The 12,255-nt window shown below is 33.8% G+C and overlaps 1 long non-coding RNA gene across 1 annotated transcript; it reads right to left on the minus strand.

Annotated features, from left to right (window-relative positions):
* Positions 1–2,175: 2,175 nt before the first annotated feature.
* On the minus strand, positions 2,176–5,129 carry LOC131634982 (uncharacterized). Its single transcript, XR_009293701.1, has 2 exons — positions 4,682–5,129; positions 2,176–2,390 (listed from the first exon to the last, which is right to left on the minus strand). It is a non-coding gene; the product is annotated as an uncharacterized LOC131634982 (long non-coding RNA).
* Between the last annotated feature and the right edge of the window lie 7,126 nt (positions 5,130–12,255).

Consider the following 12,255-nt stretch of genomic DNA (forward strand, 5'->3'; position numbering starts at 1 on the left):
TTGTCCAAAAAATGCCAATTGAGCCTACTGCTGCTATTTGGAAAGCCATGCACAAAAACATGGAGTTGGGTGCCTTGACTCGGGGCCACATATTTTGCTCTTCAATGCATCTGAAGGAAGAACGAAAGATGTTGCAAGAGTGAGAAGAATGATGAATGATAGTGGCGTGAAGAAAGAACCCGCATGTAGTTGGGTGGATATTGAGAATGTTGTACATATGAGAAACTCAGAGAGATATGCTTTGAGGATCAGTAAACACCTTTTTTGGCAAAATAACAACATGGAGGATGAGAAAATTACAGGTTTATCTTCTGAACAAAAACCGCAAGCCGCAAGCCGTCATCAAGTAATGTTTATTACATACTCCATGATTTTCCTATGCCTCAATTGGAAATGTGAATGTTGCATTGACATTGCATTTGGTGGAGGAATTTGTAGCCGATTGGATAAATCCTTTTAATTTGATTGGTTCAGTTTCTGGTGGATCCAGAACTCGAATGAGACAGGTGGCTTGCCCAACGTGCACAGTGCATTTGCAGGTTTGCCAAATCCCATCCTCACATTATTCATTTGCTATTAATTGCCATGGATAGTTGTTGTGTGAGAATGTTGGTTGCAGGTCCAGGTTCCAGCCTCAGGGTCAGAGAATATAGAGTGTAGTGTAGTGTTTCTTTGTTTATGTCAATAAAACTTTTGTCTTTTGTCTTTATCCTTGTACATTTGTACTTTATCCATTGTACATATACATTGTGTATTAACCATATTTTATGAGATATTTATCCATCCATCATTCATCCTCTTCATTCATACATGAAATGATTTCCAAGGTATTGATTGCTTAAGTTGTTGTTGAAAAATCCAAAGGAATGAGAATGATATTGACTAAAATTGTCAAGGTACTCAATCTCTTTTCCAATCTCTTTTATTTTTGTACTTAGTATTGTTAAAACTCAACACCCAAAATTTTTTTGGCCGCTTTGGCCCTTTTATTTTCCTTTTAAGAGGAACTACAAAAGCTCTGACTTCCCTATTGTTAAAGGGGTATGTAGGCCTAAGATGCAATGTCTTATCGAACTCACTTTTAAAAACTTCTTTTCCCATCCCCACACTCTTTTTCAACAAATTCATATATGTTTTTTTTCAAAAGATGTAGGCAAAAACAATAACATTTTCAAAGAGGTTCCTATGGAGTACCATGGATAGGAGGGGTGGTTAAAACCTTCCCCTTGTATAACAAACCTCCTTACCCAAATCTCTGATAAGTGTATTAGTTTTGATTTTAAAAACTTTTGTGGGTTTTATTCGCTCTTTCTCCCATTCCTTTTGGAAACAATAAAACACGGTGGTGACTCTGTTTGAAACAAAATGAGCTAAGTCTTTCCCATGGATTTAGTCTCACCAATTTCACCGCTACAGAAAAGTGGCGACTCTTCTTGGGATACTGATCAAATTATTGGTGTATCTTTGGAAGGGTTGACCTTATCTTTGTTTATATTATTGTTTTTGTTTTGTACATAATTTGTCTTTTACTTTCCTATGCGAATACTTGTATTTTTATTGGGTTGTATTGGGAAAGGGCTTGATTCCCCTTGTGGTGAGACAAATCCTAACCCGGATTTAGAGTGTAAACTTATATTTTGATCTCGAGGGAGTAGTCCCAAAGAAGTAAATTTGAGATCCATCGCTCAGTGGAGGCCTTTTTGGAAGTAACTTTGTTGAACATGTAGTTTGGAATACATCGTTGCGCTCAACTAGGTTGTAGAAGCTGGGGACCTAGAAACCCTTAACCAATCTTGGCCTGTAAGATGTAGTGTGGAAACTATGTCTGATTCATTTTCAGAATAGTTGTTACATGAGGCTACGCTCAGATGAGGTTCTCTTGGATTTTGTTCAAATGAGTATGTTGATACAGAGTTTACAATCTCCAAGTTGGGCTGCTTGAGTCTGGGAAACAATAGAATCTTGATCTACTGGTACAAAATAATCATAGTACACACCTTTGAGATGGGTGGACCTTTGGCTCCATGCTCGTGACGTTGAACCTGTAACACCCCATTTCTACCCGACAAATATATATAAATCAGAGTTTTCAAAAATTTCTCAATAAACAAATGAGGCGTCACATAATAAAAACAAAACAAATCAACTCGTCGCATAAAGCGGATACATAGCACCTTTGAAACAGAATAACTTATTTTATTAAAACACAGCGGAATCGCTTAAGAATGTATTCAATAAAATATCCTCAGTTAACTTATCATTTTGTTCAACCAAGATAACACAATTAAACAACAACATCATAAATGACATAAATCGTTCCCCCCAGAGTGCTACGTATCAGAGCGACAACCGATTCGAGTAACGACAACTAAATCTTCATACTTGAATACCTGCACGTTACCAATATAAAGGCAACGACGAAACAAGAGAAAAGGGTGAGATATCAAATCATATAAGTGGGCATATGATAAATTGCATGCTAGGATTCAGACATATAAAATCATCACATCACAAGTATCAATAGCTACTATACACATCATACTTCTACAGTTCATTAATCTCACATACTTTTCATCACACAACAAGTCATGATCATGTAAATAGTATCATCTAATAAATTTCACATATTCAAGTAAGCACAAAATTTAATAGTATAATACTCAAAAGATTCAATACTATTATCCCAAATATATACACAATCCATCATTATCACATATTCACACGTTTAACCAATTATATATCAAAACATCACCAATTTCAATTATCACATCTCATGTACACATGACAATCACATAAATGCATATATTCAAACATCACTTAACCTCAATGTGACTCAATGCAAGACATGTGACTCTATGCATGTGGTACCCAATGTGGACCCAAAGTTCCACCGCTTCCGATTCATATAGAATCTAGCCACGCTTCAGATCCGGACAAGATCAAAGCCACCAAATGTAAACATATAGTTTACCGCTTCCGATTCACTTTAGAATCTAAGCCTCGCTTATGTTTCAAAGCAAACCACCTTTGTTTCAAGGCATCCATGATATGAATGTATGTACAATGTTAATCAAACATATGCAATTAAGATCATCTCTACCATCTTAATATTTAGCATATCACAATAATTGAACTCGATGAATTATCCACCAATTGTACACAACCTTCACAACACATACATATCATTCACATATAAAAGGTCAATTAATCAATTACGATTTACAAAATCCAATTAACACTAGTAACCATACTATCTCATGTTAATTCTCATTTTGCCAATTATATATGAACATACACATTTAAAATCAAGCAATTAATCATTAAAATTAATGCTATCCAACTACCCACAGAGAATCAATATCAAAACAAATCATTGACATAATAATATATATTTCTCAACATACATATTCAATCAAAACACAATTACGGATAAATTCTCAAAATATCGTAATTTACCGACAAACCAAATAGTTAATTTAATTCCAATTTATATTCTAATCAATTAAACACATTGAAATTAATTCAACTATTAATTTAATCAACCAATTAATAATCACACTATATTAATTTAATTCACTTCTATTTCTACTCCATTTCCAATTTTTTAGCATTCTATTGCTCAAGACCATTTTTATTAAAAAGAATATCGCGTTAGCTTTCTAACGCCTCGAACGGAGACTCAAACGGAGTTACGGTTCAAAAGATATGAATTGTTAAAGTTCCAATGAAAAAGAAAACACCTACACTATACATTGACAACTCTAAACATGTCAAAATTACTCAAAACAAACAAAAGTATGACTCTTAATAACCCAAAACAACTCTGGCAACTTATTGTCAACTCTAACAACTCTATTGACAACTCTTATTGTCAACTCTAACAACTCTATTGACAATTCTATTAAATTATTATAATTTATTTATAAAGAATATTTAAATCAAACACAATTTCGATCGATTCGTAAAATATCACAATTTCAATAAAAGAACACCACCACGTTAATCTACTAATTAAACTTAGCTACCACGTAATTTTTCATCAAATTCCGGACAACTAATTATACCGCTTAATTCGGCTATTTCAATCAAACGGGACTATTTAATATTTTATTAGTTTCATATCTATATTGTTATACATTCTTATCCTACATTTCTAATATTTTTATACATTTCTAACTATATAAAAATGTCATGACGATGTTCTCATCACTATGGTATGATACCATTATTTTTATATGGGAACAGAGCCACATACAGAGACAAAACAATGTTCTGTCAAACACGAAACGTACATACAGGCCACTCACAAAGGAAAAAATTCAAATAATGTGAAATATGCATAAAAATAACATTAAGTAACTACACACTTCAACGTAGGCTATGCTGCCAGTTAATGGGCATTCTTGCGCCGTCACAGGCTATGCCGAAAAGGGCATTTATAGCAAACTCCACCTTTCGCACAACATCGGCACCATGGACAAGGTTATCTCAGTTCCAGACTCATTAATAATAAACATAGTTAACAAAATTAACCATTCAATTCTTAGATTGTCTTGAACAAATTCTATTTATCTTTTTCCAACAACAATTCAACACAAGATAATGCAATAAATCTACATACCCAACTCCCCACATACAAGGTTTCATGAGCCCCATTATAGGAAGAGAATCCCACTCTTACCTTATCAATGGAAGCAACTCAATGGGTCTCTATTTGCATCTTCAATTTGGCACCATGGATGAAAATCTTCAAGCTTCTTCTTCTTCTCCATAGTCTTGCCTCTTTCTCCTCTATTCTTGTTTCTTCATTATGACAACTCCCCCTTTCCAAAATCTCTAAAACCCTAATATAAAATCAATTGGGCTTAGTGTTTAAATCCTCTCTTTATTTAATATCCTCCAAAATCAATTTAGGCCCAATAAGAGATATAACTCAAATAATCAATTATATCACTTATAATAATAATTCCTTCAATATAATAATTCCGACTTATAAATAATATTATTCTTAATATTATTTTCTGACTATCCGACTTCGATTTATATAATTCCAAATACGCCCTTAAATAACACCGACAATCCAATTTCGACTAAATCAAATATTTAAATCCTTCAATAATTTAATTAACCAATTTAATTAAATTCGGGGTGTTACAGAACCCGTAAACCCCATGTTTTTGCTATGTTTGCATTCATTCATCCATGCATTTTAAAAACCATAATATCTTTCTAGGATTTAAAAGAAACCTTTTTGTTTTGTAAATATTATACGAATGAAACTTGAAAGAAGACAAGCCAAGGGGTATATTTTCAAGAGTCCAAAGATAGAATAGTTAAGAAAGTTGGGATCTTTAATTGTTAATCCTAAGAATTTCTGTGACAAGTATGAAATGCTGTTATCTCTCTTGAGAACCAAGATGATATGAATGCTTCATATTGAGATTCCTTAGAATTACTTTAGAGGTTCACTAGCTTTCTTTGTTATTTACAAATTCTTGATTAATCCTTGAAAGATATTTTGAGATATTTTGAAAATTAAAAAAGAGAAATCTTTTGCATTACATTGCATATCATTTACATCCTTTGCATACATCCATATTGTTCAAAACTCTCATTCCAAATGTGTCTTTCAATAGTTATTCGTCAAACGTCAAGCTGTTTCCTCAACACAAGTACAAAACTAGAGCTAACAATAGACGAAGAATGGCAGACCAAGAACAACATAACATGGAAGTTAGAATGGAAATTGGCGAGTTGAAGACATGCATGACCAATCTCACAGAGATGTTGTAAGTTTTGATTGCTAGAGTGGAGCCTCCTCAAAGAACTGTTGTCTCAGAAGTTACTAATGTCGTTACTGACCCTCAGCCTAATCAAAGGACCACAACTACATGGCCAAAGTTTGGTTTACCTCCGGATTATTCTCCACCTTTTGCCACTACTGCTATGGTTGGCCAAAGTTCTCAACCGGTGTTTCAAGATCCTGTATTCACTGAACCTCATCCTGTTATTCATACTACTACACAAACTATCTGAGCTCCTTATGAAAATCCTCTCTTTGAGTATCATGCTGCTGATGCCCAAAGTGAAAGTCAAGAAGATGCTATTGAACATGAAGGTGTCCAAGAATAGTTTCAAACTTTAGAAAAGAGATTGAGCGCCATGGAAGGTAATGAGTTCTTTAGCATTGATGCTGGCAACATGTGCTTATTTTCTGACCTTGTGATGCCTGCAAAGTTCAAGACTCCGGAATTTGAGAAATACAAGGGGCATACCTGTCCTAGAAGCCATTTGGTCATGTACGTCAAAAAGATGGCTGCCTACACCGACAATCAGAAATTACTCATTCATTGCTTTCACAATAGTCTTATTGGTGCTTCACTCAAGTGGTATATGGGACTTGAAAGAAATCGTATCCAGTGCTTCCAAGATTTGGCTGACGCCTTCATGAAGCAATACAAATACAACCTCGACATGGCCCCAGACCGTCGTCAACTACAAAACATGTCTCAAAAGGAGAAAGAATCCTACAAGGAGTACGCTCGGCGTTGGAGAGAGCTAACCTCTCAAGTTGAACCACCTATAGCTGAGAAGGAGCTTACAAGCATGTTTATGAACACTCTCTCACCTTTCTTTTGGGAGAAAATGATTGGAAGTATATCTTCAAGCTTCACAGATTTGGTGATTATTGGCCAAAGGTTAGAAGAAGGGATTAAGAAGGGCAAAATGTCTACTGTTGGTGAATCTTCTAATGGTACAAAGAAATCCTTTGGGAACTTTCAAAGAAAGAAGGAAGAAACCAATGCTGTCTCGAATGAAAGAAGAATGCCTCGTCAAAAGGCCCAATGCTATGATCAACCATTTGTAGTTGTTGTTTCTCATGCTGTTAATCCTCAACCAGTTCAAGTTCCTCAACGCTAGGCTATTGAACAAAACCAGAACCACAATAGGACCACCTATGATCCTATTCCCATGACTTACATTGAGCTCTATCCTTTGATGGTTCAGAAAGGTCTAATTACAACCAGGACTCTTACTCCTCCAAACCTTCTTCCACCCGGTTTCAGGCCTGATCTTCATCGTGCATTCCATCAAGGTGGTGCTGGTCATGATTTGGAAAACGGTTATGCATTGAAGGCTAGAGTACAAGAGTTGATGAGGGAAAATATGTTAACTTTCAAGGATGTTGGTCCAAATGTAAAACCTAATCCTTTGCCAGAACAGAGTGGCTAAAGAGAAAGCAATCTAGAGTAACCTTTCCTAAAGCCAGTGTCTCAGAAAGGATAACTCCTCCTTTTTGCTGATTAGTCACTAGGCCTTGTTTCTTTCGGTTTGTAATTTCCTTGTTTTGTATTGCGTATTGCATTGAACTTTGTTTGTTTCTGAATGATAATTTTAATGAAATGAGCATTGCATGTTTTGATTCAATTCTACTTACTGTTTTCAAATATATATCTTCTCACTTTCTTTATCAAACTTTTACTTATGCAAAGATTAGAGGGAAAATGGTGAAAACGAAATACCCAAATTGTTGAACGGTATGCTTTCAAATAAAACTTTACTGATGATCTACGGGCATTGTTTCAAATCCCTAAACACTGGAGAGATAAGGAAGTTAATCCCTCGTTCACCCCTTTGAGCCTAGCCGTTGGAGTTTCTTTCTATACCAAAAACCCATAATTTTAACCTGGGGCAGGGTAGTTCTCAGTTAATTTGGTTATGCATTCAATTACAAGAGAATCATTCAGTACACCTTTCAATAAGGGTTTCAATCACAAGCTTTCCTCCTCACATATCAAATAAATGTTGGAGATGTCAATCAAAAGCCAATGATGATTTATCGTAATCATTAAGCAAGGCAGTCACTATCTTCCTAAGAAATATAAAAGGGAGAATCAAAGAAAACGCCCGATAAGTCAGAACCTATGAAGGAGACTTATCATATGAAGGAGACTTATGCAAAATTGGGGCATCCTACTAACTGTAAGATCAAAAGAAACAGTTCAGGAAAAAGTTAGGGATATCAAAAGAAAAATCAAAAGCAAAGTCAATACATTCGTGACAAACAACAAAATGTTGTTACCATCAAAAGGAAGAAGTGACCACCATCTCAAAATTCTCTTAGCTTGGGAGCCATCATAACTATCACAAGTATAATTCCAAAAATATCTTGGAACCTAAATGCATAAGTTGAATTAACTGAGCGTGGGACTAGAGATCATCACGAAGAAGGGGGTGGGTCACTATAAAAATTTGAGCCTTATATCCTTTGTTTCTATAACCGTTAATCGAGCCACATTACAACCCTTAAAAGACCTAATTGAAGCAAGGTTTATTTTGAAAGCAAACTACAGCAAGGTTGCATAAACTGACTCCCAAGATATTTGCCAATCACTTGTTTTGATATCATGTTTGTGCTTCTTCTTTCACTTTGAATATATAAGCCATTGTGTTTTGATCAGTAATTCATCTATTGTATAATGATTTTTTTTCAAAATTTTCTTGAGCATTGCATTAAAATTACCACTTTTGAAATGAACATTTTATTTGCGAGTAAGCACTCATTTTCAAGGAAATTTAAAATAGTTGAGAAACTTGATTAGTGATCATATCAGGGGCACGTTAATTCAAGGTCCTTTTGTTTAAAGATTGTTCAACTCAAAATTTGTTGATCAGAAGATCCCTTCAAGAATCATATTGGGGCAAGCTTTCCGGCAATCATTTCAAGAACTGAAGCCATGATCAGCTTATCCCCATCAACAGTCAAACTGAAACCATGATCAGTTAGCCTACAACAATCAGTCAATCAGGGGCAATCTTCTTCAGTAATCCCCAAACATGGTTTATTGGTTCTTCTCAGAAGATTATCAGTTTGATACAGTTACTAGTGTGACAGAGATATGTTCGAGCATCTTCCATAGCAGAGTCGGCAAAGTTCCCCGTGTTGAGGAATCAGTGTTCCAATCTTCAAAAGAGTCTACCTCAGTTGTCACAAAAAAATTGCATTGCAGTGATCATTCATCATGCATAGAAAAATTCAGTATCATACATAGAAATAATTTTCATGCTCATTTATATTTTTCCAAAGTCCTGTTGCTATCAACATCTTACCTTGAGATCTAAGTCATCCTTATTTGGCACCTACCAAAACAAATGTCTGTCTGTATTTTCATTATTTATCCAGTGTTATTCCTGGATGTTCAATTTTTTTCTTACATCCAATGCTATTCTTGGATGTCTTATCTCTTTTATCCAATGCCATTCCTGGATGTCATTTCTCACTTTATTCAATGCCATTCTTGGATGTTGTGATCCTCACTTTATTCAATGTTATTCTTGGATATCGTGATTCCTTTTCTCTAGTGCCACTTCTGGATGTCATTTCTCACTTCATTCAATGTCATTCTTAGATGTTGTGATCCTCACTTTAATCAAAGCTATTCTTGGATATCATGATTCCTTTTCTCTAGTACCACTCCTGGATGTCATTTCTCACTTCATTCAATGCCATTATTGGATGTTGTGATCCTCACTTTATTCAAAGCTATTATTGGATATAGTGATTCCGTTTCTCCAGTGTCACTCCTGGATGTCATTTCTCACTTTATTCAATGTCATTCTTGGATGTTGTGATTCTCACTTTATTCAATGCTATTCTTGGATATCGTGATTCCTTTTCTCCAGTGTCAACCTGGATGTCATTTCACACTTCATTCAATGCCATTCTTGGATGTCGTGATTCCTTTTCCTTTCATTCAAAGCCAGTAATTGGATGTCATATTCCCCACAGAGTTCAGAGTCTCTCATATTATATACTTGTAAAAAAAAAAGAGTCCATGAATTGCATTTCAGTTGCGTAGGAGGACAAAAGTTTGGGTCTTTCTGTATTTAATTACCTTTCGCCATTATTACCATGAGGACTAAAGTCTTCCATTTTATAAGGCTCGAGATAATTAAATAGGGGCAGCTGTAGACTTGGTTTTATCACGGTCTAACCAAGAACCTAAGTGTAGACTTGATCACATTATTCCTAAACAAAAGCTTTTTTCAGGGGTTTAGCTTCGAACCAAAACAAACAATACGTAAATGTATAAAATGTTCAACCAAGGTGTCATACCCCAATTTTTGACCCTAAGATCCCTCCAGATATACAAATTTGCCTTTGCATCTTTTTAAAGTAAAAAATAACCAAAAATCGCATTTTCATTGCATTTCATGCATTTTTAGCGCCTTAAGCGTCTTTTTGAATTATTTTACTGTCTTCAGAAAAATTGGTTCTACAAGTAGACTGGTAAAAAACGATTCAACACTCTACGAAAATCAGAAAGAAAAATATTTCGAGTTTTAACCTTTAATTGTCTGCTTTGTGAATCTGGATTTCACGTAGATCATGTTTGTGTGCTCGCTTTATTTTTTCGGTGCAGTTCGTAGTCGCTTTTTTATTGTCAGTGTCTATTTAACCGGGTATTTTAATATTCGATTTTGATCATTTGCAGTCTTTTTTATTAATCTTTGTTGCATGTAGTTTCTTTTAATATATTCATTTTCTTTTTTTCAATTAATTAGGAGTCTCTTTTTTTATCGTCTTTCGTTATTTCTTGTCCCGTTTTTATTCATAAAAAAATAAAATTAAACTATTTTCTTCTTGACTTTATTTTATTCTTTTAGTTTGTATTATTTTCATCATTTATACTAACTTTTTTTATTATTAGTTGTATTTGTTATTATAGAAGAAATGCATGTTTTATGCCCAACTTTGAAGTCATTTGCTATCAAGCTCCTTTAAAAATTTGAGAAAACACTAAAAATCAAAGTTGTAGAGGATGTTTAGGGCTTTCTAAAAAATACAAGAACTCCTCTATAACATTTGTGAGCTGAGAGATATGAATTTATGAAGATGACACCATGAAATTGTTTTTTCCATGATCAACCAAGTTGCAAAACTCAAACCATTTCTCTACAAATCTTTTTTGTAGCCTATATTGCTTCTAAATATCTCCATAATTTAATCTTTACACCATTAATGGAAGCATTATCCAAGTGGTTAAGTGTTTGTCCATTAAATCATTTCATTTTTACACTAAAGACACCATTGTCATTTTGGAAAAGTCACTTTAATAAGAAAACATTATGCATTGAGCCTATTCTTTGTTGCTTCTAACTTTGAAACATCACAAAACTAACAAGCAACCATCTAATAGTATAGGAGCCACCCTATTGTTCATGAATAAAGCTTCCCAAAGTTCATGGGAACTATAACTTTCACTTTTCTTCACAAAAAGCAATCTAACACCATTTGAATTTGGTACACTTTTTTTATTATATTTTTCCCTCCACAAACCACAAAATTTCCCTATAAATAGAGGAACTTGCCTCTTGTTTCAAGGACACACAAAAAAAAATCTCCCAACTCACTCCCTCACTTGAAAGCTCAAAAATTCCACTTTTTCATAAACTTGTGATTTTTGAGTTCCAAGCAATTTCTATGCAAACTAAGCAAAAACTCTTCATTTTTCCTCTAGGTTATTTTATTTCAAGTTATTTAATAGGTATAATCTATTGCTTATTTTTTATTTAATTCTATTACATTTTTACTCTTGTTTTGTTTATTTAGTACCTTAATCATCACCATTTTTATAAACTCAATTGATTTTAAATCAAGAGTTAAAACGTTTTCTTGAACCTCCATCTTCATCTTCTTCTTTTTATTTTTTTGGATCAATTGGACTTTGATGATTCATCTTGTTCAATTAGGCATGGATTAAGGCTTGATGAACTTTAATCATTTCTAATCTACTTTAAGGTGATCATGAGATTACTTTGAATACTTTGGGATGATGATAAGTTTTTCCTAAGGCTTTAAGAAATATTTGATTGATGTAATGATCTCATAAGCTTCCTTGACTAAGGTCTTGATCCACCCATGTTTACACTTACCTTATTTTGCACTACCTTTTACTTTTAACGCAATTTATATTTCCGCAATATATATTTTTGTTCTTTATATATCTGCACTTTATAATTCCGCAATTTATATTTGTGCTCTTTATATTTTCACATTTTATATTATGCTCTTTATTTTATGCTCTTTATATTTCATTGCATTTTATCTTTATGTCATTTTTCTTTTGCTCATTTGAGCTCTTATTTTTTTATATTTCTTTTGTCTTTTCATTTTCCTTTTTGGTTTAATTTATTTATCTATTTATCATTTATGATTTTATTTAATTTTAATACAATAAAAAATCCAAAAAT

The sequence above is a fragment of the Vicia villosa genome, unplaced genomic scaffold, assembly GCF_029867415.1.
Source record: "Vicia villosa cultivar HV-30 ecotype Madison, WI unplaced genomic scaffold, Vvil1.0 ctg.001404F_1_1, whole genome shotgun sequence".
Lineage (NCBI taxonomy): Eukaryota > Viridiplantae > Streptophyta > Magnoliopsida > Fabales > Fabaceae > Vicia > Vicia villosa.